The sequence below is a fragment of the Papio anubis genome, chromosome 2, assembly GCF_008728515.1.
Source record: "Papio anubis isolate 15944 chromosome 2, Panubis1.0, whole genome shotgun sequence".
NCBI classification, from domain to species: Eukaryota; Metazoa; Chordata; class Mammalia; order Primates; family Cercopithecidae; genus Papio; species Papio anubis.
In genome coordinates this window covers 100,599,878-100,624,017 of record NC_044977.1, presented here as the reverse complement: position 1 = coordinate 100,624,017, position 24,140 = coordinate 100,599,878, and the positions used below count along the sequence as shown (strand labels likewise).

Below are 24,140 nucleotides of genomic sequence, written 5' to 3'. Positions count from 1 at the left end.
AGATCAGAGGTCCAAAGAAGAGCATGACAATCACTGTAGTTGATAGAAATCTGGAATTAGAACCCAGTACTCTTTCCATTCTTGTACTCCTTTAGCAACTAGTAGTTTAGTCTGTAGCATATTTTAAGATTGAAATATTTCCACTTGAATATTTAGAAACTTTTTTTTTTTTTTTTTTAGATGGAGTCTTACTCTGTCACCCAGGCTGGAGTGCAGTGGTGCAATCTCGACTCACTGCAAGCTCCCCCTCCCAGGTTCATGCCATTCTCCTGCCTCAGCCTCCCAAGTAACTGGGACTACAGGCGCCCACTACCACACCTGGCTAATTTTTTGTATTTTTAGTAGAGACAGGATTTCACCATGTTAGCCAGGCTGGTTTCTATCTCCACCTCGGCCTCCCAAAGTTGCTGGGATTACAGGCGTGACAGAAACTCTTGCCTATGCGTTCTTATGTCAAATAAAAACTCACAATGGAATTTGCAGAATTTTTAAGAAATAGAGAAAATTTAAATGGTACATATTAAAATTAAAATACAGAGCACACCTAAATCTGTCCTCTGAGGAAATTTTATAGTATTAAATTTATGTCACTAATATAAAAGAAGAACGAAAAATGAACTGAGCTTCTAACTTAGTAACTTCAAAGAGTAACAGTAAAATAAACCCAAGGAAAGCAGAAAAAATGAAATCATGAAAGATGAAAGCAGAAACTAATTAATTTAAGCAGAAAGGCTCAAGAGAATGAGAAGACAAGACTACAAACTGGGAGAAAATATTTACAAAACATACATCTGATAAAAGAGCTATCCAAAATATACAAAGAACTCTTAAAACTCAACCATAAGAAAACAACCTAATTTGAAAGAGCAAAGACCTTAATAAACACCTTACCAAAGAAGATATGTAGATGTCAAATAAACATATGAAAAGATATTTCACATCATATGTTATCAGGAAAACTGCAAATTAAGACTCTTTTCCATTGCATATGATACAAATTCAAAGAGCTAGTTTCCCCAAATTTTAAAAGTTAATACAAAACAAAGATACTAAAATAGAAAAAAGACATGTGAAATAAGTAGCTTATAGTCAAGGAAATAGTTGTGAAATGCAAGAAAAGATATTTACTTTATAACTAAAACAATACAACAGAAATGAAAAATCATTTTTCATCTATAAAATTAACAAAACATTTAAGTTTAATGACATCGAGTATTGATACATGTATATGGGAAAACAGGCAATCTATCACACAATTACTGGAAATGTAAGTGGTGCCAACTTTTAGAGGACAATTTACACATACTTTCCAATTCTAAATATTCACTAAACTTGATCAACTTACAAAAGGGTGGCAAAGATACAAATAAGTACAGTGGTACTTATTAAAGCATTGTTTCTAATGCCTAAGAAAAACTGGAAACTATATAAATGTTCATTAATCAAGGACTAGTTTTAAAAATTAAAACATCCATTCCATGAAGTACTGAAGTAGATCCATGTGTCCTGATGGGAGAAGGGCAAGAGCATGGCTTTGGAGCCAAACCTCCTGGGTGCAAATCCCAACTCGGCCATTTACTAGCTGTGTAATATGAGGCAAGTTATTCAGCCTCTCTGTGCCTCAATCCTCTTGTGTAAAATGTGTGTAGTAGTGCCCATCTCAGAGGGCTATTGTTAGATTTAAATAACTTAATAAAATGCTTAGAACAGTGCCACCACAGAATAATCTTTCAGTAAATATTAATTATTATACATTATTATTAAGTGGCACAAATGCAGGACATAGGCCAGTGTGTAGTATGGTCTCTTCTGTGGAAGAAAGGGAGTGGAGTAAATGAGGGAATGAGGAGACAGGCATAGAAATACTTAAATGTGGAAGGGAAGAGACTTATCGTCTTCATTTGACACTTTTGTCTGTATTCCTTGAATTGCCTAACTGTATTGTCGGGAAAGCTAATCTGTGATAACAAAGAAACCCCAAAGGCTGAGCATGCTCATGCCTGTAATCCTAGCAATCTGGGAAGCCAAGACAAGTGGGTCACTTGAGCCCAGGAGTTCGAGACCAGCCTGGCCAACATGGTGAAACCTCATCTCTAAAAAATAAAATAAAATTAGCTGGGCATAGTGGTGCATGCCTGTAGTCCCAGCTACTTGGGAGGCTGAGGTGGAAGGATCACTTGAGCCTGGGAGATTGAGGCTGCAACGAGCTGTGATTACACTACTGCTTCCCAGTGTCACTCTGGACACCAGAGCAAGACCCTGTCTGAAAAAATAAAAATAAGAAACTCCCAAAATGTAGTGATTTAAAAAACAAAAAGGTAATTATCTTTCTCAGAGAAGTCCAAGGAGAGTGTTCCAGGTTGGCCAGTATGTATGTTTATGTTCCATACAGTCATTCAAGGCCCCACAGCTCTGCCCTCCCCTAGGGGCAATAGTTTTTACATTTGACTGCATATTAGAATCCTTGGCAGAGCTTTGGAAAAAAAATCACATTGCCCAGCCACAAACCATATCAATTAAATCAGAATCACTGGACCAGGGCCCAGGCATTAATATTTACTCCAGAGGATTCTTGTGCAGCCAAGTACCTTAGGGCTTTATCATCTAATTGTTGATGCCCAGGCCATCTATGGTTTAAGCCTCTGAGAAGGGGAGGAGAGCACAGAGGAGGACTACCTACTGTATAAAGGTCCTGGCCCAAAACAGGCACACATCATTTGTGCTCCCATTCCGTTGTCAAGAGCATAATCACACTCTTATGCTTAGCTCAAAAGGGGACTGGCAGCCACATGGCTAAAATTCTGTTTCTAGAAAAGAAGGGTAAAAGGGATTTTGGTGGTCAGCTAGCAGGCTCTGTGACATAAACCATGCGAGAGTATTACCTTACCCTCCCACACAAAAAATTACACCACCAGAGATTATGGCCTAACTTTTTCTTTATAATTTTCTGTATTTCAGAACTTTAATGTTAATTTTTAAGTTAGAAAAAGGAAACATAGTTAACCCTTTTTCACTGCATATGACAGCTTACAATGTATTATTGTATGACTTTCTCGTTTCAATTAGAGGATAAAACCATGAGCCCTTTGGAATCATGATTTTGGTACCACATGCAGTTTAGAAATTTGAGTGTACCTCTCCCAAACACTGCTGAATTCAAGACTCTCTTCCTTCCGAAGTTTATATATGGACAAGCCTCCTGCAGGCTCCTCCTCAACTGCTGGTAAGAGAGATTCTAGTGGTCTCCTCTCCCTTCCTCACCCTCAAGCCTCCCAGATTAGCACTTGTAAAATCATTTCTTATGCTGCAGCAGGCAGGTTGTTCTGCCAAGAATTGGCTTGTGCTCTGGAGAAAAGAGCCCTATTTTAAGAGACACCACAGACTGCCCGTTTGCTGAAGGAGACATGGGAGTGCTGGGACTTCCACCTGTCAAAACATGATTTGGAGTTCTTTTGGAAAGTGGAATATGCTCAGAGACCACAAAACCCACTCCCTCCAGACCCTCTTCATTCTCCAGTTTCACTTCATTTCCACATCATTTGGCGCTCCTTAATCCTGGAGGTGAGGCCAAGTAATGTGATGGATGTTAGAAGGGGAAAAGGTTAGATTTCTTAATTTAGCAGTGAAAACCCCAGAAAGAGGAAACAGAAGCTAGAAAAATATGCTCCCTTGTTGTCAGTAGCGATGAAGGGATTTCAAATGTGGTACCTAGAAGTAGACTATTCGAAGATCACATGGTTTACCATTTAAGCCTTCTTGGACACTTGAGAGTAAAAGGGAGCACCCTTCATTACAATGGACTAACAGCCATACCAAGGCTATCCTGGGCAACTGGGCTACATGGTGTCTTACTAGTTAGGTGGCCCCTTTCACTAACAGACAAGCCATCTTCGGTCTGTATTTCTAACTTTTTAGTGTCCAGTGGGCCTGTGACCTACACATTTGTTATGCTGAATCAGGGAAATGCAGCTTCATCAGGGACAGTTGCCATTAAATCCAGTGGGCCAAAGAGTCCTATTGGCAGCTCACACCTCTGTCAGAGACAGCCCAGACCTTAACCTTAAAGTAGGTACATTTAGCTTTCAGAGCACATATGAGTGCTAAAACAATCAGGACTTTTCCTGGTTGTACATGAGAAAGAGCAATGGATGCCCAAGTTCCATGCATTTGCTAGGTGCACTCTTTTTGTGGGATTCTAGAACATTTCATTCCGAGAGCCTTTGCAAAAACCAACACAGGATCTGAGAAGGCATGTGTGCTGGCTAAACTGTGGTATAAACTCATACCAGTTAGCCAAGTTCAGAAGGCTGGGGCCAAGGGAGCTGGAAGTATAGCATTGTTCACAGCATTGCATGAGAGAAGATATTTCCATTGCAATACAAAATAACTTTGACTATATGTGAAGCATATGTGATTCCTTTTAAAAAATTAATTCTAATTATATATATTTTTCAAGGTTTACTAAGAAACAAATTTTACTATATTAAAACAATTTTATTTCTTCCTTCCTCATACATTTCTTTTCTTTCTCTTGTTTTATTGCCCTGGCTAAAATCTCCAGTGAAAGCTGAATAACATGTCAGTCATCACTAACAACCTTGGAAAGGTCCTGATATTACGGGAAATACTGTTACCATTTCACTAGTGTATGTGAGATTGGCTGTAGGGAGTTTTAAAAGCTCCTTTCCAGAATCAGGAAGTTCCTTTTTATTCCTACATTGCCAAGAGATTGTAACATGAGTGGGTAGTTTTCCTTCTCCCTTAACTTGGTGAATTATATTAATTAGTTTTCTAAAAATTAAACTAACTTGCATTCCTGGCACAAACCCAGCTTGGCTGTGTATTGTGTTTTTATACTCTGCTTATATTTATTAGTATTTTTGTACCTATGTTCACAGCTGGATTGACCTATAATTTTCAAATCTGTTGCTCTTCTTGGTCAGGTTTTAGTTTTTGGTAATAATGTTACACTATCCTCATAAACTGAATAAGGCACTATGCCTTCTTTTCCTATTTTCTTTAAAAAAAAAAAGTGTATATAAAATTAGATTAGTTGTTCCTTAATTTACAGTAGGACTTCCTTGAGACTGTTTCTTTAATGAGTATAGAATTATTCATGTTTTGTATTTTATTTTGAGTGAGTTTCTAGTAAGGAATAGATTCTAGGAATTTGTTTATCTAACTTTCCAATTAATTTGCAAACTTATTTATAATCTTCTCTAAGTGTGTATGCATCTGTCTGCATTTCTAGTATCATGCCTGTTAGTATTTGTCCCTTCTTTTTTTCTTTTTTAAGATGGGAGTTATCTTTTTCTCTTTTCAAAAAACCAGTTTCTGACTTGCTAGATTCTCTCTACTGAATATTTGTTTCCTATTCTAACTTCTTCTTTTTTTGCTTCCATCTACTTTCTTTGGACTTTTTCTACTCTTCTTTGTCTAATTTCTGATGACGGATACCTAGCTTATTTATTTTCAGCCTTTCTTCTTTTCTCACTAAATTCTTCTCTATATATCATAGTAACTAGATGTAGTCTTTTATGATCATTCAATTCTCAGTATTCTAAATTTCTAGTTTGATTTTTTCTTTGACCCATGTGTTATCTAAAAACACATTTTTAAATTAACAAAATATGAGGTTTTTCGAATTGTCTTTTTGCTATTGACTTCAAACTTAATTGCGTTGTCCTCAGAGACTGTGGCCTGTATGATACCACTTCTCTGAAATTTATTTAGACTTACCTGCCCATGTTATAGTCAACTTTCCTAAGTATTTTACAGGTGCTTGAGGAGAATATATATTCATGAATTTTTGAGTACAGTGTCTTATGTATGATCTTTAGATCAAGCTTGATATTGTGCTGCTCAAATCTTCGATATTCTTGCTCAATTTTTGCCTGCTTGTTATATCAATTACTAAAAAAGCCATTTCAAAATCTACCACAACAATAGATTTGTCTGTTTCCTTTTGCAATTTTGTCTGTTTATGCTTTGTGCATTTTGAGGCCAAGTTATTAGGTAGATACAAGTTTGGAATTGCTATATATTTCTTTTTCACTTTGGCTCTCTGCACTGCATTTTGGATAATTTGTTTACATCTGTCCTTCATTTTACTAATTATCTGTCGAGTTGTGTTTAATCTGCTATATAGCCTATCCTATGTGGTTTTTGCCATTACTTTTAACGACAACCTAACAATGTGATGTTATGACATATGTATACAATGTAAAATAATTAAATGAAGCTAATTAATATATTCATTACCTCACATACCATTTTTTGTGGTGAGAACATTTGGAATTTATTCTCTTAGCAATTTTGAAATCCAACGTATATTATTAGCTATAGTCAACATGTTGTGTAGTAGATCTCAAAAATGTATTCCCTCTGTCTAATGGAAACTATGTACCCTTTGACCAACATCTCCCCATGCCCCCATCCCAGCCTCTGCTAACCACCATTCTACTCTCTGCTGTTATGAGTTCTACTGTTTTATATACCACGTATGAGCAAGATCATGTAGTACTTGTCTTTCTTTGCTGACTTCTTTCACTTAGCATAATGTCCTCCAGGATCATCCATGTTGTTGCGAATGATAGAATTTCCTTCTTTTTTAAGGCTGAATAGCATTCATTATGTGTACATACCACATTTTCTTTATCTACTAAATGGCCATTATCAAAAAGACAAAAGATAACAAGTGTTATCAAGGATGTGGAGGAAAGAGAACCCTTGTACACTGTTGGTGGGAATGTAATTTAGTATCACCATTATGTAAAATTACATGGAGGTTTCTCAAAAACTAAAAATAGAACTACCATGTGATCACCAATTCCGCTTCTGGATCTATATCCAAGGAATTTGAAATCAGTGTATCAAAGAGATACCTGCATTCTCATGTTCATCGCAGCGTTACTCACAAGAGCCAAGATATGGAATCAGCCTGGCATTTATGAACCTCACCATTGCAGGAGCTGGTGGCTGAAATCAGTGCTCCCTGCCAGTCTGAGAAGTCTACATTCAGTTGATCACATTCAAAATTTCACACACCTGTCTTTTTCATGTAAAGTTTTTCATTAATGGCTTTATATTTAATTATCCAAAATGATGAACTCCAAGATTACTTATTTTCTGGGCCAGAAATCAACAAATCATCTCTCTAGCATTTAATGTTCTGTGTGCTTTTCCTGTGATCATTAGGCATAGAACTCAGGAACTTTATAATTTTCATTAGGGCCTGGTTACCAGATTAAAGCATAAATCTTATTGCTAATTACAATGGCTGAGGAAAAACAAAAACAGAAACTAACTTTTTCACCATCCTGACATGGCTCCTTTAAATGGGCCGCCTAATCATGAAGGAAATGGCATGTGTAGTGGATACATTTTTCATCTTGATGCTCAAGAAGTCAACTGCATTTCTTTTGCAGATAAATTTTTGGGAAATGGTCCCATTACTCTTTCTGTAATAAGACACTTAATAAGATAAAGTCAGATTAAAATCAAGCCTTCTACCCATAAAATAGTCCAGAATAATATTGGATCATTTGAGTGGCGAGCCCAATTTAAAGAAGCTGAGCATTATCTTACATTTAACAGACATTTGAGTTTAGCAAAGATTAGAAAACAAAATTTCTTGCTAGCTCATGAGGGAGCTCACAGGAATTTAGTCACTCATTCAACACCTATTTAATGAGTGGCTGCTGTGCACTGTGTGCCAGCTTTAGGGAGTCAGGTATGAACAGGCATAATTCTGTCTCTGCAGGGCTCATGGCCTAGAGAAGGAACAAACAGATTATCGTGTGACTCCAGTCAGGGAATGCTGAAAGGTCTAATGCTGTGAATCGGTCTCCATTCAGACCGTAGGGATGACAGATGTGATATTATAGTTCCTCTTGAAGGACTGGGGAGCTGGTTAGACAAACGCGGATTTGTCAGTGTTGGAGGCCAGAAGGGAAGAAGCACAGTCCTGGAGGGCCCAATGTGGCTAAGATTGCTTTCTTCCTTATTCCTCCTTCTTCCATTTCCCCCTTCTCTTCATCTTAATTTCCATCTTCAGTAATAGTAAAGCATAGTATAGGTGGTAAGGGGCAAAGGGAAGAAGAATACTGAATTATCAGAGAAGAGTCTCTTCCTTTTGGACTCCCTAGATACCAGACCTGGTACACAACATAGAAAACCAAATACATTCAGATCTATGCTAAGACAGACAATAATTAAACTTCTAAAAACTAAAGAAAAAAATTGAAAGCACATAGAAACAATGCATTACTTACAGGGAAAGATCAATGAGGGTGACAGCAGAGTTCTCCATCTCAAACCATGGAGGCCAGAAGGAAGTGGCACAATATTTTTTAAGTGCTGAAAGAAAAGCGTGGTCAACTGAATTTCTTATCTGGGGAAACATTCCTTCAGGAAGGAAAGGGAAATCAAGACATTCTCAGAAGAAAGAAAACTAAAAGTTTGTCATTGGCATAAATATTATATATATATATATTATATATGCAAAATATAAATATATATATCTATATATAAAATAGGCTATATTATGTCTATGTATTATATATCTATATATAATATATCTATGTATTATATATATAATATATATTTTTTTTCTTTTTCTGAGACGGAGCTTCACTCTGTCACCCAGGCTGGAGTGCAATGGTGCAATCTTGTCCCACTGCAACCTCCATCTCCCGGGCTCAAGTGATTCTCTTGCTTCAGCCTCCTGAGTAGCTGGGATTACAGGAACCCACCACTGCATCCAGCTAATTTTTATATTTTTAGTAGAGACGGGGTTTCACCATGTTGGCCAGGCTGGTCTCAAACTCCTGACCTCAGGTGATCTGCCTGCCTCAACCTCCCAAAGTGCTGGGATTACAGGCATGAGCCACCACACCCAACCAGCAGATATATTTTTAAAGAGTAGCTAAAGAACTTCCTTAGGGAGGAAATGGTAAAAGAAGGAATCTTGGAGCAGAGCAGCCCCAGCAAGGGGGTACTTAGGAATTAGTGGGTAAGGAAAGAATCGAAAAGGCTTATAGTGTCCTCAAGAAGGAAGAAGAAGGAAGGAAGGAAGGAAGAAGCAGCAATGGAAAGAGTAAAACTATGTGTACATAAAATAGACTATCTTTATCCTCATGAGTTTTATAAATCCTATTTGGTAACTGAAACAAAAATTATAACACCATCTGACATTCAAGACAATTATATGGAAAAGTGGGAAAGGCAAAGGAACCTAAATGAAAATAAGGTTTTCATACTTCACTCAAAGTACACACTTCACTCAAATGTACACACAGTAGACTGTGATAAGGAACAGATATATGTTATAATACCAAGAGCAACCACTGCAAAAACTATGTAAAGAAATACAGTAAAAAACCCTATGAGTAAATTAGGATGGGATCCCCAAAAAAGTTTAAGCCACAGGAAGGCAAGAGAAAGAGAAACAAAGGAATGAGAACTGGAAGAAACAGTAGCAGAAGAAACTGCTAAAGAATTTTCAAAATCTAGGAAAACTCTTACAAACTTTTGGAAGGTTCTACATCTTCCCAGCAGAGCCCCAGTCCGGACTCCTTGACAATAACTTCTCACTGTCTGAAAGGTCCTCTCAAACCAGGGTGTTCCAAAACTACCCAGAAGGAATGGATGTGATTCCAGTGGCATGGTAGCCAATGTTTAACTAGCTCTCCAAGGGAAAAGTGACCTGAGTTACTCTTGGCAGCCACCTGAAAACATACTTAAAGAACTTGCTTTTCCCTCTGTAGAGGCTGCCTTTGGAGGGATGGGAAGACTGTGATAGAGGGGTTTTCTCACTTTGGGCAGGCTGCCCCAAGAGAGGAAGGGCCGTAACTCAGCCTGGGAGTCCAGGTGAGAGCCACCAGGGCGGACCTTGCTGCTTTTCACCAGGTGCCAGGACATGCAGTGTGAGTTGACTTTCCTGGCTGTTTAGACACCTGCCTCCTGCCTCACCAGGACCTCTGGTGTTACAGAAAGAATACCAGCCCTGTCATCAGGCATTCTAGGCTTAAATCCTAGCTCAGCCCCTTACTAACTTTCTGTCCTCCAGTTCCACTATCCATCAGAGATAATGCTGGTTCAGGGAGGTGATAGGAGGAATAAACAAGGTAACCCAGTACCTACTTCTCGGGACCTCTAATGAATGGTGGGTGCTCCTGATTTCCAGAACTGGGTTCAGAGAAGAGGTTTTGACAATCATGACCCCCTACATTCTAGCAGGTAGTACATGGCAGCAAGCGGATCTCGGGGTGAGCACTGAGGCTGGTTGGCATTCAGAGCTCTGGGGTAGGAACAAGGGAAGCCAGTGCCATGCCCTATGACCAGGACAATACTGTGGGTGATTGGGGAATTCATAATATGCCAGAAGCCATTATCAGTTAACTCCTCTCATGACACTGCTACATGGATGAACATATTACCACAGCAACTGTTGCTGGACATGCACGAAGATATGATTGTCCCCTTAGAGAGAGGTCCCAAGAATAAGTGGGGCAGGCAACCCATTGTGGCTATCATGAGGAAGTGGTGTGGCTAAGTTAGTGTGGATTCTGATACCAGCCCAAGCTGCCCTTGGACAAAGCTTCAAAGCCACACTTTCTTCTCGGTCAGATGAGTGTAACAGTCGCAGCCTCATAGTGCTGTGGATGAAATTCAGTGAGAGGCATAGGCCAGGGGCTCAGCCCTGCGCCTGGACAGGAGTAAGCACCGATACATGTTGCCTATTATTGTTGCTGCTGTTATTGTTATCACTGGGAAGTGAGATGGGTAAGTAGATCATCAGAACAAAGAATACAAACTGAAATGTCTGCTTCAAGAAGGGAGCATGTTATGAGAGACCAGGCTTTAGTTCTATTACAGAGGGCATTTATCCAGTGTGAATGTAATAGGTTAAGAAGCCAAAGCAAGGGGGCTAGTCTGTGATCAGTGGCATGGTAGCCAATGTTTAACTAGCTCTCCAAGGGAAAAGAAAGCTTTGATTTGTAGTGTTTGCCAATTTCCACTTTGTAAATGCTACTACCTTGAACATTGTTAAGCTGCCAACATGTCATCACTGAATGCAGAGTTGGGAAAAAATGCACACAGGGAGCTCTCTGGATCCAGAACGAGTGTGCTTCAGCATCCCACTGACTGGGGTGGAGCGGGGTGTTTCCAAGAAACAACAGGAAGATTCAGATTGGAAACTGCGCTAGGGATTATCACTTTTTCTGTGACCAGCTGGCAGGTAGGGGTGCCACTGCTGGGGCACAAAGATGCCCGTGCCCCACTACATCATTGTTTTGTGTTTGTCTGTAAGTGGGGACAGACAGATACCCTATGCTAGAAAAAGGAGAGGGAGCAAGACCCAGCCACCGGAAAGGAGGCTGGCAGAAATGCCAGGCTCTGTGCAGAAAAAGTTGAGCAGCCACGAAGAACAAGACCCAGGCCAAGGGCTAGTTGGCCTGGGAGCTGATAAGCAGTGATACTGTGGGAAGACAGCAGGGGTCCCCAAGGCTTTTGGCACCTGCTTTGATTGGCAGCAAGTAGGGGTAGGAGGAGAGGGGGGACAGATGTTGGAACTCATCAGTCTTTACTAGTCTCCAAACCTGAGAATTTTTTTCTCAGTTGTTCAGATGGTTGTGGTTCTTGGGAAACTGCACTCCTTGTTTTAGTTGGAACTCGCTGAGAACCTAGAGCAGGACTGGAGCTCAGAACATAAGCTGAAGGATCAGTCAATACAACTATGAGGAACAGAGTTGTGGATCACTCCGTTACTGGAAAACCAGGAATTATTACCCTAATATATCCTGAATGTTCACCAGTTTTTATTCATTCATCCAGCTGACAGTGGCCCAGTGCCTGCTCTGTGCCAGGTACCATGACTGAGTTAAAGACACAGACCTGAACAGATGAGGCTCCTACCCTTCAGGACCTCAGAGTCTAGTATGGGAGACAGAAAAATATCAGCCCCAACCCTACAGAGCTAGTGCTGGTGCTGGGAGGGCACCCAGCAGGCAGTGCAGAGGCCCTTAGGTATGTGAGCCAGGAAACCAGAGCCCGTCTCTGTAGCTGGAGCCTGTGGCTGGGAAGAAGTGCAGGGCCCAGCCCCAGAGGGCTTTCTCAGCCCTGGTAGGGAGTAGGATTATCTTGAGAACAAAGGACAGCCATTAGGTATTTTTGGCAGAGGCTGGCATGCTCAGATTCATGTTTTTAAGACAATGGCTCTGGCTGCTGGATGGAGGCAGGAAGTCAGGAAGGAGGCCACTGTAGTGATCCATGGCAGGGGATGAGGACTTGGACTTGGTGGTAACCAGAGGAACGGTAAGACACAAATAGATCCGAGAGACATCTAGGCATGTGGAGGGGGTCAGGGAGGGAGGAGTCAGGAGTGATTGAAGCTTGGGCACCTGCGTAGATGCTGGTGTCATTCCCAGGGAGGCAGCCCCAGAAAGTAGCAACTTACAGGGCAGGTGATGCATGAATGTGAGGGCCTGGGATCTGCCTGGTGTACAGCACATCTAGGACTCCAGTTTTACTGCTATGTGACTACTCTCCTTTGGTGACAGCAGAAAGGGTTGGATGGAGAAAGTAGGCATCTGACTGCCAACTTAATCCAAAACTGGACTCTAAGTTATTAAGAAGTATTCAGTCTTTCCCTACTAAGCACTTAAGTTTAAGAAGCATTTTTGCTTGCATTGTGTTATTTTAAACTTTCAACTATTCATGAGGTGTGTGGAGCCATTATTTCAATTTTATACATAAGGAAATTGATGCTTACAGAGGCTGTTAGAACATCATCCTTTTTCATTTAAGCCATCTTTAAGCTTGGTGGTTTTCCATGCAGGTTCTTCCAGGCATGAGACAGGAGAGTAGTCATATAGCAGTGGAACTGGAGTCCTAAATAGGCTGTGCCTAAATGCTAGAAGTGTTTATTGGATTTGTCTGAGACTCAAAAAAAAAATTAAAGAAGAGTCAAAAACAAACAAAGGCAAAAAGGAGACATGAGACTTTATAGAACGGTTTTCTGAGGTTTTCAGAAATATTATCATAAAGCTTTATATGTTTGTTCCAAGGCAAGGGCCTCTCTCTGTTGGATGTTGCTGGCTTATTATATTTTAATGGCCTTGGCAATGGATCGTTCATGCAGAATTGCATTTGCTTCCCCAAAAACCATTTTCTATAGATTTCTATTTTCTTCTCCAAAATTACATACAGGGTCTTTAGGCCAAGGTAAATGTGGATAATACAAAAGCCTGTGAGTCTGTTTCAGTGGGAAAAGGTCAAGCAAAGTCGCACCCTACACTGCATATACCTCTACTAATAATATAAAAGTGCTTCTCTCAATCCTTTTATTTATGACCTTGGGAAAGTCTCTCTTATGAGTTATTGTATCTAGTGTGGTGTTACTGCATGCTGAAAAACACTTCATGAATACTTGTTGCATTCAAAATTTCATCAAGAATAATCAACATCTTCAGTTTTATTTCTGTTCAGACATTTTTTCTTGCATAGTGAGCTTTGAGACCTTGTACAAAATCCCTTATCTTTCTGGGCCTCACCTGTGAAGATGACGATGATCATGGAGCCCTGTGACACATTCCTCAAGAGGTCCAGGTGCTGGCTGGTGAGGAGCTGGACAGGTGCTCTGTGCTGAGATTCACCAAAGTTGTGAAGGGTATGATTGTGTTCAGGCATTTTGACGCCCTTGGAATTGGAGAGCATCAGGACTCCCTAAAACAGTTGGGGAAAAGAGGAAAGGAAGGGGCATATGACAAGTGACCCATCTGGTGTGGGGTGTGAGGCTGAAGACCTTGAAAAAACCCTCATTCCTTGTTGGCCAGCTAGATTTTTACCTATCACCATTTCTGCTGAAGGATGGCTACTAGCCTCTAAGAGCAAGTCAGTTGGAAGCATTACAGCATAGGGTTCAGTTTTAAGAAAGGAAACCTTAACTCAGATGACCAGCTTCATTCACTTTTAACTGATCGTCTGACAAACTTCCTGGCTTATGCATTTCTCTGCCAAGGGCTATTTCAGAATATCTTTCAGAAATAAAAGGCCAATAAATGCTTACATTTTATGCGACACATGTTTCTGTGCCTGCCTTTCCTCAACAGTAGTGTCCTACTTCTACTTGGTGTATGTTTCCTGCGTGGGTATTGAGGACATACAGTGTTGAGTTGTACTGTAGTGTGGTGGGCTGTGAAACCTTAAGTAGACTGTCTCCTCCAACATGCAGGTGGAACAGAGGTGGATCTTCAAGAAGCAGAGGATCCCTTTTCTTTCTTTCACTCACGGTTTCTTGGGTGTGGACTTCAGGAGGTCCATATGTGTGCTTCCAGGCAAGTGAGCACATGTGGCACCTACCATAGGAAGACAGCAGCCCGCAGCAGGAAGCAGGCCTCTGCGCATCACAGAGCTGAGGCAGCCAAAGGCCCCTTCTGTGTTCACCACCCCTTTGTAGCTCTGGAGCCTTAATTCAAGCCTTGATCGGGCTTGAAGCAAGCCACTGACCTGTTCTCCTGGGATTATCCCCAGCTGAGCCACTAAAGGGGTCAACTATTAACTGAGAGATTAGAGTAGAAGAGGGTCTGGCTATGAGGGTGAGACCCACATTTTGGGCTTCCTGGCCAGATGCTTCATCTTAGTAAAACCTTTCCTTTTAGTACCAGCCACTTTTTAAAAATTAGAGAATATGCTATTTCTATACAATAGTAAATTTAATGGTCATGTGGCAAATCACAAACACCCTAGACCTCCTCCTATTGTCTAACTGAAATCATTAAGCACATACTTTTGCAGACACTTGCTGAGTATGTTCTTAGCTGGCTTGTGTTGTATCTGAAATACTAGACAGGAATGGTTTAATGAGTATTCACATCATGGCAACAGGGCGTTTTGCTTGTCACTTCTAATTCTCACATCTAATAATGCATTTGATCTACAAATTAGACTGCAAGATTCCTGTCCAAGCAACATCAGGGGCTGGGTGGGTTGAGGGAGAATTCAAACAAGATAAATGCTCTCTCTCAATTATCTCTTCCTCTTCCCAGAACCTCCCAGAAGGAGCATTTCTGTACTAAAATTGCCCAAAGAAGTCTTCATTTTCTACTCCCTGGTAATGGTGCCAAGTATTGAATTTGCATGGAAAGAGATGATATTGCAAAGAGACACATTAGAATACATTTCACAAGCTATAAATTGCTTGTCAGAGGCTCCGTAAGCCTTGAGATGGACTCTGTCCTGAAGTGTCTCTTGTGTAGCGTGTGTTTACCTTCTTTTTTCCCAACCTGCCAGTCTGTGCTCATTCTGAAGACAGAGCCCCTCACACTGGATGACTGTGAAGGGTGGTACATCTGGAGCTCCAAGTCAGCCCTTGGGCTTTTGAAGCTGCCACTAAATCTTGATTCAGAGACCCGGCCTAGAGTTTTTGCTGCTTGTTCATGGTCAGCACACTAAAGCCCCCAAGATGTCTTCCTGGCTGTTTTGCATGCTTCCTGGGCTCCCTCCCTTTTCCCTGATGACAGCAACTGCCAGGAAGGGCTGGGAAAGACACCCACACTGTAAGGGATAGCTACGCCTCCCCAAATCCCTCTCCCAGGTGAACTTTGTCTTCACCAGGCAAGTCCTTAAGCTGATGGAGGGCCATTCAGGAAAAATTCAGGGCTTTACGCTGGGAAGGTTTTGGCAGTACTTGGGACTGTCTAGGGTCCCTCTTTTAACATGTGGCTCATGTTGGTCACCCAAAACCGTGTGAAGGGAAGGTGAAGGTTCTTAAAGTCATGGTACATTTCATGGGTGCTAAGTATGTCATATACATTAGTTCAACAAATCCCCAGAAAGTCAACAAGGTAGGTATTGGCCCTTATTTACATGGTAGGAGATGAGTTAAGAGAAGTTTGTTACCTGCTCCAAGTCACCCAGCTAATATGGCACTGAGCTTGGATTTGGAACAGTTTATTTGGCTCTGAAATTCAAAATATTTCCACCATCTCATTCAGATTACCTGGGAACTTGAGGTTACCACCACCAGCTTCCAGAAGCTAGTCTGTCTTGTGTGCTCCCATCGCAGGAGTTTAGTCTGCTAGTGGGCTTCATGTTCCAGGATGTCCAAGTCCTTTGGTACATCACAGATTTGCACTTAGTAGTGACTCCCTCCCAGAATCTCCCAGGGAGCTGAAGCCTAGGCCTGGTACCTCTGGCCCTGTTGTGCTGAACCCCTCCCTGTTAACCTCAGGGAAGCACCAGGTTCAAGAAGCCAAAGAAGAGACCCAGAGCCAGCAAACAAGTATAGGGTTTTATTAGCGGGCTCACATACTGGAGAGAGAGTCCAGTAGTGATGGGCTAGACAGGAGAACCAACTTATATACAGAAACAGTTCAGTGTCATTGGGCTAGACAAGATATCCACCTTATGTACAGTCCAGTGACCCAGTGGCTGCAGGCTTTTTGCAGAAAAACCACAAATGCATGCAAACAGCACGAAATTTATATAGCATTTTTACTTAACACCCTCCCCTTAATAACCGCCACCTGGCAATCTTCCTTCAACCCAAAATGCAAGGCCTCAACCCTCTCTATGGCCTGTGTTCCACAGGACAGAACAGGGGCTCAGATGTTCCTCATAGACAAGGAACGAATCTCCAGGATGATCATGCCCAGATTCCGTAGTTGGAACATACATTCAGTTGTGTCTGCTATGCAGGGTCATTCTAAGGGTATGCTTAAGTTATTGCTATCAGGTATGTTTACCCTGTGAGGGGATCCTGGGAGCAAGTCTACCATTCCCAGCTAGCAGCTCCTGCTCCCACACTGGGATAGCAGTGCACCTTTACCTGGGCTCATCCTTGTCTCAACATTTTTCAAACAGAAGTGAGAGGCACCAAGCTGGTCATAGTTTACTTCTCTCCCAGTCTCTGCTCTCAGACTAGCTACAACACCATTGCAATTGGATGCAAAACCAGCAACAGCAATTTGCTTCAAACTCCTAACTAGCCAGAGGCAATCATCTATGCTTTTCTCTACTCTTGAGATAAAGACATAACTCCATAACATTCAACGAAGGCCTGCAGGGTTGGCCCACCAGCTTTTCCACCTGTATATTTCCTCTCACCCCTCTCTCTTCATAATGGGGGACTCTCTGTCTTTCCTACTTTCCTGTTACCTCCCACCACAAGGCCTTTGCACATGCTATTTCCTCTGCCTGGAAAGTTTCCCCTCCCCTCCCCCTTCACATGTTCCAATTTTATTCTGCTGTTCAGACCTCCCCTCCATGCCACAACTCCATCATCACAGACTGCCATTCAGCAAGTTTATGTCCATCTGATGATGTTTACCCCACTGGATTTAGCTCCCTCTGTTTCTGCTCACTTGTTGTCCACAGTTTGTGGCATATGATAGGTGCTCAACAAAAATAGTCTTAATAGCTGATTATTTAATTATTATCACAACCCTGTGAAACAAGACTGTTACCATTTCCCTTTGGCAAGTGAATAAATGGAGACTAAGAGAGGCTGAGTTGGAACTCAGAGCTTGGTCTCTCTCTCTCTAAAGCTGGTGTTTATTACACCATGGCATCTCCACACCCCAACTTCTCAGTCTTGCCTTTGGCCTTCCATCTTGGCTTCTGGAGTACTGCTGTCCACCTCCCCTGCTTTGCAGCACAAGGACATCTGCTGCTAGTTTGGTTTTTTGGTCAGACATCTGCCTGCCCTAGTGCCCAGGGATCCCTAAGGGGTAGGAATCTCATGTTTAGCCACCTCCTTCTCTGGTACCTGTGGCTATTCCTGCCCAGGACATTGTAGATTCTCAGTAGGTGTTTGGGAATCTCATTCCCCTCTGTTTCAACCAGGCCTCTATGGATTACTAGTGAGAGAAAATTCAACCTGGCTTAAAGAAAAAGGAATATATATTAGTTTGTGTAATCGAAGATATTCAAGAGCAGACTGGATTCAGGTATGACTGGATTCGGAGTTCAAACTATACCTTCCGGGCTCAGTTCTTTTGCTGTTGCTTTCTGCTGATGAGCTGCAGTTTCAAACTTCTTACAATAGCAAGATGATGGCTTGCCAGAGCTCTGGCCCCTCCGTGTCTCAGCCACTCAGCCTCAGAAACCACCTCCCTCCCCAGCGCTGAACGAAGGTCCTCAGCATGGCTAACACAGGTCTGATGTGAGGTCACTTGTCTCCTCCTCACCTAATTGCTGTGGCTAGGGAGACACCCTGATTCAAGCAAGACCCACTCTTAAAGCTGGGAGTGAGGTCAGCCCCACCAGAGAACAAGAGTTGGGGGTGAGGGAGGCAGAGGGACACTATTACCAGGGAAAGGATTAATGGATGCCAGGCCTTGAAAGCCAGCTTTCCACTACGATCTCCTTTCAAGATTTTTCAAGCTGACCTTATACCTCCTCTGACTCTGACTTCCCGTTCCTCAAGTCCCTTCAGGGAAGTCTGTCAGGCCTGGGGCTGTAAACAGATCATGGCATCCTTATTCCTTGAGCAGAGAGGGTGAGTCCTCTTCTAGCTTCTGCATTCACAGGTTTTGCTGCTTTGAGAACCCCCAGCTAATGTGTGACTGGCACATCCAGCTTAGTGTCATACTTCCAGACACCCAGAGCCCACGAGCCTGGCCCTGAAAAGAGGCCCTAGGGGAGGATCCTGATCCTCTGCCTTCACACTCTGAGAAGCCAGCCTTGTTCTAGAGGTAGTCAGTGGGGAGAATTTCCTGAAGTCCCTAATGATGCTCTCCAGGGAGCTCAGAGAGGTTTCTGAGAAATGTGTGGGCAGGGGCTGTGTATACTACTCCAGCCTCTACACAGCCACCCCACACGCAGAAACACCACATGTGGACATGCACTCACACACATCCGCACACTCACCAACCCTGCCATCTCTCTGCCTCCCTCGATTCTGCCCTTCCTCCCTCTCTCTCGTCTCCCTCTTTCTCTCACAGTATGCTCTGACATCTTTCCTACATACTCCACAGACCCTCTTCTGTCCTCCTCCTTTCTCCCTCTGCCCTCTCCCACTGGTCCTTCCCTCCTTCTCCTTCTCCTACCACCTCAGCGCCTTCCCTCTCCCCATCCTTTTTTCTCACACACACATTCCCATTTCTCTCACATACACATACATGATATACCCAATCTCTCTCACTCTCATGCACACTCCCCGCTCACACTCCATACCATAACACTCCACCACCCCCCTCCCGCAGACTCCAGCACCCACACCTCCAACCCTGGCCTTCCAACCATGTCTGTGACTGCTGTCCCTTCAAAGGTTGGCCTTCATAGGTTTTCTCAGGCCATTCTACCTCTAGAAACACCCCAGATGGCAGCCAAATCCTAAACCAGTGTTTCATCCTCAAGGAGCAGTCTCACGCTCTCACAGAGTGCCTCAGGTAAGAGGGCTGTAGTCAAAAAAGGGGTGACCTGGGCATGGTCACACAGCCACTGTGACAGCAGTGGGGATGAAACCCGGCTCTCTGAACCTGTAGGGCAGTATTTTCTCGTGTCTCTCTTCTCATTTGAAGTGCATCTCACACATCCTGAATCCTCACTGTGTAATAAGGGAGGTGCTGTGAGGATAAAGTCAAATTTAGCATATGGCAAAGGGAGCCTTACAAATCAATGCGGGAACCTGTGTGTGCAGGTAATGTTGAGTTCATGAGTTTGACTCCCCGCAACCACAGCAAAATGACCAAAGAAGTAAAAGATCATTTTTAGTGGGTCTGTTTCTGCTCTGGATACAGGAATGGCTGTCCCAGGCCAGAATTCCTGCATGATCTCACTAGGAGGACTCTGTGGTGGGACATCTGGAGCAGCTCCCAGGGGAGCTGCTATGAGAGCAGCCTAAGCAGTAGGGTCTAGCCTGGCGGATTCCCCAGAGCCCCCATCTCAGAGCAGCAGGGCTGAGAGTGTAGATCACAATGTGGCATTGGGAAAAGGCATCGGCATCTTTGAAATAATGAAAACTTTCTTTACCAGGCAAAATAACAACTGTAAGAAAAATCTGGGCACTCTGAGATGTAGCTTGGCAAAGCTTGTGCTGCTTGGCAAAGTCCCTGGTTTACTGTTTGGGTGAAGCAAAACGCTCCACCCATCGTCCTCACTCCTCGCCTTCTGCATCAGCCTGCCTGGCTATCAGCAGCCCTGCCAACAGCTCAGTAAAAGGCTCCTCCGTTGCCATGGAGGCTTTTGACTTCCTCAGTGAGGCCTAGACCTTGACTCACTGCTTTTGCAAAGAAAACCAACCACGACCAAAAGAAGAAAAGCTTATGGGAATAGGAAATTAATTACTTTTCTGCATAACAGCTAAAATTATTGAGAGCTGATTCCTGTACTGTTCTAAGCACTCACCTACCCTCACAACAACTCCAGAAGGCAGATATACTTTACCCATTTTACAAAGGCAGAAACTAAGGAAAGAGAGATCAAGTAACTTGCCCATGGTCTCACAGAAAGGAAGTCAAAGAGTCGGGATTCATATCCAGGTATGTTGGCTCCAGGTATGTTATCCTCTGACCTACAGTGCCCTCAAAAGAGTTCAAAAATCTGTGGGCTTTCCAAAGAGTAGGTTCTAAGGTACTCGGTTGAATCTTGGTCAGTGTTTTCAATTTTAGTAGGAAAAAAAAAAGTCCCCTCTCAAAGCAATTTATTCAAGGCTTCTCTTGGGAGATATTTTTGGCTATATACAGATGGAGTAGATCTTTCTATTCAGAGCTCTAAAGTCCACCATGGTGGGTAATGTTAAAATAAAAAACAACCTCCCCCCCCCCCCCCCCCCCCCCCCCCTACACACACGAGATCTTTGGCCAGGCTCCCACTCTGGAGGTGGGGATTGAGAACAAATGTGCACGATTTCCATTCCTGAGGAAGTGTCCCACAGGGTGGTACCGGAGCTCAGAGCCTCCTGTGTCCCTGTAGACAGAAGTCTGCAGAGGCATGGAAATGCTGCAGAACCCACTTGGTGGTCTTGCCTGTTCGAACTATTTGGACACTGGAAGGGGCACTCGTGACCCTCCATTGACAGTATGAACCACAGGGGTGGAAGATGAGCTCAGTGACTTAAAGAGAATGAAGTGTTGCCACAGGAATTCAGCTGGAAGAGTGTTAGAGAGAGCTGGTGTTCCTCTTCTGCTCCTCTATGTCAAAGCAACCCTGGACACTCTGATCTGAGTTTAGTACTGCACTCCCTTTTAAATCAGAGTTATTAGCACTTTCACTATCAAAATGAAATTCAAAATGGATTAGCGGGTTGGATGACCTGTGCTGGGCTGCATCAGAGACCACTCCATGATTTCAACTTATTTTTTAAGTCAAACAACAGCAGCCTTTTTGATATGTATACTTAAGTAGAAGTGCATTAAGTTTGTGTTTTATTTGCTAAATATAAATTGCTTTCCATTTTTTAAAAAGTAAGGTCATTGATTTTTGCCTGAAAATGAATGAGGCATGCACCTTTTCAAAGTGTTTATGTATAGCCTGCATATGTGGTACGAACCCATTTGTAATGCAATACATTCCATAAAAGTGTGAGCAGAATTTTGCATGTGTGCATTTGTCTGGAAAAGAGGGACCCTTTGGTAGCGGCTGTGGGTAGTTGGCAGTGGGCAAAAAAAGGACTGATTTTTTTTCTCCCCTCCTAACACTCTCTGTTTATCTGCAGATCCTTTTCTATCTAAGTTCTACATAAACAGTGTTGCACTGTAAGCAAAGTGCCCTGGGTCTTCATGAATATTCTGAATCATGCATGCATATTCACAGAGGGAAGCTAGTGCTGCCAACCTCTTCACAATAAAGGTATATGCATTCTTCCTGATCAAATATTCTGTTCCCTTCTCTTTCTCAATTTTTGTGATCAAATATTCTGTCCCCTTCTCTTCTGGATGTGTGTATCTCTCTCTGTTTCTCTCAGAGTGTGTGTGTGTGTGTGTGTGTGTATCTTCTTACAGATCAGAGGTAAAATGACCTATAGAAATATCTGGGATTATTATTGACATTTTACAGTCATTTCCAAAAATGCAAAACAAACAGCTATCTCCAGGCATATATTAAGAGGGTGTGTGTGTGTGTGTGTGTGTGTGTGTGTGTGTGTGTGTGTGTACATTTAATTAGGAATTTCAAGTCAAGATCTCATGTTTGTTTCATTCAGCACCAGAATGAAATTTTATCTGAAAAGTATCTGGTTTGGATAGAAAACAGATTGGCCCAGCTGAGAACTGGCATTTGGAAGTGCGCTGGACAATTAACCAGCTTTTCCTGTAGAACTTTCCTTCTGGTGACCATCTGATTTTGCCCTGCCTATGTAGAAGGGAGGGGGACCCACATCAGAAGAGGATGGGTGTTGCAGGAGGCACATTTCAAGAAAGTGACTGGGTTTACAAAAAAAAAATAATGTGTTTCTTCCCAGTCCAAGATAGTTTCTTCATAATTTATGTGGTCTGAGAAAAATGCTATGCTTATTAATAATAGTACTTTGCAGATGAGAGGGCACTAATATTTGAGCACTATAATATGCAAAGCATTGTAATTTGGTGGAGTATGAGCATGATTTCTTTAGTTCCTTTCAACAAATTTATGAAACCTGGGTGAAGGTGAGGATGATAGCCATTTGTATAAATAAAGATACTGAGGTTCATAGTAGCAAAATAATTTGCCTCTGGCCACAGGGCTAGGGAGTGGTCACATACTCTCCATCATAGTATATGTTTACATGTGCACTGGAGTCAACTTGAATGGGGCCAAACATATATATACACACACTCTTGTGCTTTTCTTGTACCACAGGGAGTGTACTGATTTGCCCTGCCCAGAGAAAGATCCCCTGAGATTTCTCTTCCAATTATTCCCTTCCCTCTGTCCAGTCTCTTGCTGCTATTTGAAGCATGTTTGTGTTAAGAACATTTAGCTAAAGCAAACCTCATAGTCTGTGACTGGCAAGAAAGCACATGATAAAACCATGTCTTTGGTTTTTCCATATCTTAAATTTACAAAGCAAGAAAGTGGGGGAAAAAAAAGTAAAAATTCATGTAACATTTCCCCTACAAAGTTGTATTAAACTGGGCAGCTTTAAATGAGCTTTGGTGCCTCTCCCTCCCTGTTGCACATGTGTTGATGGGTTTTTCTCAGCGTTGGTTGTCTGAGATTTCACAGCTCTCCGTCACCTCCCTTCTGAAGCTGGTAATAGAAACGAGCAGTAGCACTGTGCTGTTCCTTCATTCTGGTATTGCTGTCTACCCAGAGCCTTGTGTCTTTTTTTAAGAAGGCTACCTGGCTTATCCTCTGTCTGGGCTTTTCTGGCCATGAGGACATGGAGTGAAGATTTTGGAGCTCTGTCCCCTGTGTCCTGGCATTTAATTATTTTTCAAGACACGTGAGCTAAATCTGAGTAGAAGAGCTTGGCAGAAAGAAAACCACCAGTTACGGTAATTTTAATAATTAAGCAATGTTGACTTGTCCTTTATTTCACAATTTGCTGTTATTGATTATGTACTATAATCCTTTATTATACATTGCCTGATTGTTTTCATTGATGTTTTGCAACAGAACTAAGTCAATTTTGTCATATTTTGTACATTTTTTAGCATTTTGCATATGAATATCTGTGCAAACATTAAGAAATAAATCATAAAGGAAGAGCATTTTAAACCATTGGCTCTATTTCAACAATATGGATAGAAAAAGTATTTCTCCTCTCTTTATTGACTGCTTTACAAAAACAGGTAGAATTTTATTCTTTTATTGATAAAATAGAAACCTGATGTGGTGAGGGTTGTAGCTGTGGCTGCCTTTGCTGCAGATATGGTATCTCTGAGACTGGGACTGAAATTCTTAGTTTATTCCAGCAGGGAGTGGGAAAATCACATGTGAGTTTAAGAACTTTGACTTACTCCAGGCTAACCCAACATACGTGTTTTTTGAGCAGCAACTGATGAGACATGTATGTTCTAGGAAATTTCACAGTGTAAGCATGAATCCATAAGTAAGATGCCACAGCATGATACTATATCTATCACCCAGGAGGGACATTAAGAGATTTCTTAGGGTCCTGAAGCTAAAAATGAAGTCTTTGGATCTTTTTCTTATTTATTTAATTTTATTTTAATCCAAGTCATGAATATATAGACTTTAAAACATCAAATAAT

General features: G+C 42.1%; 1 protein-coding gene and 1 long non-coding RNA gene across 9 annotated transcripts in view; one reads left to right on the top strand and one right to left on the bottom strand.

Annotated features, from left to right (window-relative positions):
* LOC110742592 overlaps positions 1-9,609 on the bottom strand; it is a 66,930-nt gene extending 57,321 nt beyond the window's left edge. The window contains exons 1-2 of the long non-coding RNA XR_002520438.2: positions 9,526-9,609; positions 8,274-8,358 (exon numbers count right to left, since the gene is read on the bottom strand). This is a non-coding gene — a long non-coding RNA (uncharacterized LOC110742592). The remainder of the gene's footprint in view (positions 1-8,273; positions 8,359-9,525) is intronic.
* Positions 1-24,140, top strand: part of MYRIP (myosin VIIA and Rab interacting protein) — a 404,653-nt gene that overhangs the window by 234,628 nt on the left and 145,885 nt on the right. Inside the window, exon 1 of one of the 8 annotated variants that reach the window (XM_003894638.5) lies at positions 20,805-23,420. The exons of the other annotated variants lie outside the window; for them this stretch is intronic. The gene's annotated coding sequence lies outside the window, so the exon portion shown is untranslated. Of the gene's footprint in view, positions 1-20,804; positions 23,421-24,140 lie in introns of those variants that run through there. 8 annotated transcript variants of the gene reach the window in all.